The sequence below is a fragment of the Coenobita brevimanus genome, chromosome 32 (assembly GCF_032717465.1).
Source record: "Coenobita brevimanus isolate Jiangsu-jjx chromosome 32, ASM3271746v2, whole genome shotgun sequence".
Taxonomy (NCBI): Eukaryota; Metazoa; Arthropoda; class Malacostraca; order Decapoda; family Coenobitidae; genus Coenobita; species Coenobita brevimanus.
Genome location: NC_136985.1, coordinates 187,501 through 192,500, shown reverse-complemented (window position 1 = coordinate 192,500; position 5,000 = coordinate 187,501). Strand labels below are relative to the sequence as shown.

The following is a 5,000-nucleotide window of genomic DNA, read 5'->3' as shown; positions in this document are numbered from 1 at the left end:
TATTATTATTATTATTGTTATTATTATTTCCACCACTACTACTACTACTACCACCACAAATACAAAGAAATCGCCAAAATTACACCCCCGCTAAAATACACACTCGCTAATAATTTCCCCCGCCAAAATAAGAACGCGGGTGTGACGTCACTTCCTGCCTGAGTTGCCAATTAGCCTCATTTCTTCCCCCGAGACTTTATTATATATATTTTTTTATTTTCTAAGGTAGCGGTACTTAGCATTTTCACGTAGCGATTTTGTCTATGTATCCCTTCTTCTAAAAATTGCTGTTGTTGTTGTTGTTATATTTCCTTCTTGTTATGATGTAAGAACTAATTAACAGACGAACTCTCTCTCTCTCTCTCTCTCTCTCTCTCTCTCTCTGACATAAATGGATGAAAGTCTACGGTAATTGTCACCCACGTTTCACTTACTCTCCCTTATATTCGTCTCTCTCTCTCTCTCTCTCTCTCTTAATTCTTTCTTTTGCCCCCATCTCTCTCTTTACTTTTTCCTTCTCTCTCTCTCTCTCTCTCTCTCTCTCTCTCTCTCTCTCTCTCACTCTGTTAATTGTTTCTTATGCCCCCTCTCTCAAGTTCTTCCTTTCCCCCCCACTCCCTCCCCCCCTCTCTCTCTCTCTCTCTCTTTATTTTTTGCCCCATCTCTCTCTCTCTCTCTCTCTCTCTCTCTCTCTCTCTCTATTTTTTGCCCCATCTCTCTCTCTCTCTCTCTCTCTCTCTCTCTCTCTCTCTCTCTCACACATATGCTCAGGATACTGTTTTCCTTTTTCCATGAAACAAGAATATAAATAGTAATCAAATAACAAAAATAATAATAATAATAATAATAATAATAATAATAATAATAATAAAAGCAATACAATAATAATAATAAGAAGAAAATAATAAGACTCCTACTACTACTAAAATAATAAAAATAATAATAATAATAATAATAATAATAATAATAATAATAAAATAATAATAATAATAAAATAATAATAATAATAATAATAATAATAATAATATAAAGTAAAAAAAATAATGAACCAACAACAAACCAAAAACCAAAAAATCGCGAAATCCGCCAAAACGCCAAAATCGCCAAATCTCGCCAAAAATCTTCCCGCCAAATCCAGGGCACACTCTGACGTCACTCCCTCCGTGGGTTGCCAATTAGTCTCTTTATTTCCTCGCTTTTCCCCAGGGTTTTTATCTATATTGACGTGAGAGAGAGAGAGAGAGAGAGAGAGAGAGAGAGAGAGAGAGAGAGAGAGACAGAGACAGACAGACAGACAGACAGAGAATAACAGGCATATATTTTTTACATACATATATACATACGTACATAAATATATACATACATACGTACATAAATACCTACCTACCTACCTACCTACCTACATACATATATAAAAACATACATACATACATATAAACCTACCTACCTACCTATCTACCTACCTGCCTACCTACCTACATATACATACAAACCTACCTATATACACAGACAAAACAGCCTCCCTCCCTCCCTCCCTCCGTCTCTCTCTCTCTCTCTCTCTCTCTCTCTCTCTCTCTCTCTCTCTCTCGTCCGTAAAAGCATATAATAACTCAATTAATAAACACATTAATGATTTTTTCGCCCAGTTCAAAAAAATTTAGGAAAATAAAAATGAAGAATATATATCATTAAAAATCTAGTGAATCTCAATAATAATAATAATAATAATAATAATAATAATAATAATAATAGTAGTAGTAGGAGTAGTAGTAGTTGTAGTAGTAGTAATAGTAGTAGTAGTAGTAGACGGATTATAGGAAAATGCATCTTGGAGGTGGTGAAAGATGATGTGCAGGCCAGCAGGCAGGAGGTGAGGCAGCAGTACATGAGGTAAATATATGAGGAAGAGGATTGTCAGGCAGTATTATTAGCTGATGCCTCAAATACATCTAATTCCATCAACCAGGAGGCAATGGTGCACAATATCAAGGTTAAATGGCAAGACAATATGTGGAAAACACCTACAAAGAACCAGCAGACCTCTACATTGTGGGTAAGACAGCTGCACACGATGTCGGTGTAATCCAGTCCACAGAAGGAACTACCCAGGGGGACCCCGTTGCCGTGGCTATGTACAGTGGGCGCCAATAGTCGTGTCGCGGTTTTGTCCGAAGTATGCAACTCGTGAAACATTACCCAAGCCCTACCAGACGACGGAATATATCAGACGATTAACTCGAAGGCTTATGTTTTCGCCAAATTTCATGACACGACTATTGGCGCTCACTGTACGCCCTGGCGATGACAGTGCTGCAACAACAGATCCAATACGAGGCCACCAATGTAAAACAGGTAGCCTATGCAGATGATCTCACAGGTGCTGGCAAGGTGGAGGATGTGAGGAAATGGTGGGACCTTGTAACATCTCATGGCCCTGAAATAGGTTACTACCCTAATGCAAGTCCATCTTGATCGTGAAACCAGCTTACTATCAAGATGCACACGAAGCATTTAGAGGCACAAACGTGATAGTGACCAAGGAAGAGGCATCTAGGGGCTGTCATTGGTACTAAAGAATTCAAAGACAAATATGTGAGTGACAAGGTAAAGACATGGGTAGAAGAAATTCATACACTATCCAGCCACGTAAAAACAGAACCCCATGCAGCATACAGTGCATTTACCTATGGTGTAAAGCACAAGTGGACCTTCGTGATGAGGACCATACCAGACATCGAGTTGCTGCTACAACCACTGGAGGATGCAATCAGGGATTCATTCCTCCCATCTCTAACCAATGGCCACATCCCCACACCAGAAGAGAGGGACCTTCTAGCACTACCACCCAGGATGGGAGGCCTTGGCATTATAAATCCAGTAGCCGTGGCAAGCTATGAACACAGAAATTCACTCAGGCTCACCGAATCCTTGTCACAGAAGATCTGCGCCCAGGTTGAGACAAGTGAAATCGACCACCAAAGGCAGAAAGACATAAAGACACAGATAAGCAAGGAGCGTGAAGCAAGACAAAAAGACCAGCTGCAGCACATAATCGAACATCTAACACCAGACCAGTGCAGAAGAGTTGAAATTGCACAGGAGGTTGGGGCATCGAACTGGCTCACAACCCTGCCTCTCAAGGCAAAAGGCTTCCACTTCAACAAACAAGAATTTATTGACGCCATAGCCTTGAGATATGGGTGGCCAATAGAGAACCTACCTCAACACTGTGCCTGTGGCACTGCCTTTGATGCAAACCATGCAATGGTATGCAAGAAGGGAGGCTTTGTTTGCATCCGACACGATGAAGTACGCGACCTCACTGCCAAAATGCTGCAGGAAATATGCCATGATGTCACGATTGAGCCAGCTCTGCTACCCCTGGACGGCGAGCACTTCACCCACAGAACAGCAAACACATCAAATGATGCAAGAGTGGATGTCAGTGCTCGAGGTTTCTGGACACGTGGGCAGAGGGCGTTCTTCGACATCAGGATATTCGATCCCATGGCAGCATGTCATCGTGAACTGTCTCTCGAAGCTGCACACAAGAGGAATGAACAAGAAAAAAACAGAAATTATCAAGAAAGGATCCAACATGTGGACCACGGTTGATTCACTGCCCTTGTGTTCACGACATCAGGTGGGATGGGTCCAGAGGCAGTGAGATTCTACTCCAGACTGACAGAGGTTCTTTACGAGGAGAAACGTCAACCGCAGAGTTCTGTTATGGCCTGGATGAGATGTACACTGTCATTACCCCTCAGTAGTAGTAGCAGTAGTAGTAGTAATAGCATAGTAGTAGTAAAAATAGTAGTAGTAGTAAAAATAGTAGTAGTAGTATTAATAATAATAATAATAACAATAATAATAATAATAATAATAATACCCCCTAAAAATGTAATCATATAATTTTTATTTGTATCAAGGTAAATATTATCGGAGAGAGAGAGAGAGAGAGAGAGAGAGAGAGAGAGAGAGAGAGAGAGAGAGAGAGGATGGGGGAAGGGAGGGAAAGAAGAATGGGGATTAGGGAAATGAGGAGTGAAGGAAAGGAAGGAAGGAAGGAAGGATGGAAGGAAGGGAGGGAGGGAGGGAGGGGGGGAAGGAAGTGACAAAGAAAGAGACGATAGATAAAGACAGACGGATAGATAAAAGGGAATGGAGTGTATCTATCACTCTATATATCAATCTATCAGTCAATCGACCTATCAGTCAATCGACCTACCCACCAACCTACGTGCTTTTATCTATCTATCTATCTATCTGTCCATCCATCCACTCACCGATCTATCTATCTATTATCCTACGCATACCGTATCTATCAATATATATCTATCTATCCATCTATACATCTATCTATCACGTACCTACCCACCAACCTACGTGCTTCTATCTATCTATCTATCTATCTGTCCATCCATCCACTCACCGATCTATCTATCTATTATCCTACGCATACCGTATCTATCAATATATATCTATCAATCCATCTATACATCTATCTATCACGTACCTACCCACCAACCTACGTGCTTCTATCTATCTATCTATCTATCTGTCCATCCATCCACTCACCGATCTATCTATCTATTATCCTACGCATACCGTATCTATCAATATATATCTATCTATCCATCTATACATCTATCTATCACGTACCTACCCACCAACCTACGTGCTTCTATCTATCTATCTATCTATCTGTCCATCCATCCACTCACCGATCTATCTATCTATTATCCTACGCATACCGTATCTATCAATATATATCTATCTATCCATCTATACATCTATCTATCACGTATCTATCTATCTATCCATCTCCTATCTATCTATCACCGCCCTATCTATCTATCTATCTATAGGGTATAACTATCGATCTATCTACCCATCTATCCATCTATCAGTATCTATCTATCGATTTATCAACGTACTTTGTGACCTGACTGACTGATAAGAGGGAGGAAGGGAGGGAGGGAGGGAGGGAAGGATGGAAG

General features: G+C 40.5%; 1 protein-coding gene across 1 annotated transcript in view; it reads left to right on the top strand.

The window, feature by feature from the left end:
* Positions 1-5,000, top strand: part of LOC145395628 (uncharacterized) — a 230,864-nt gene that overhangs the window by 117,119 nt on the left and 108,745 nt on the right. The gene's annotated exons all lie outside the window — the stretch shown is intronic.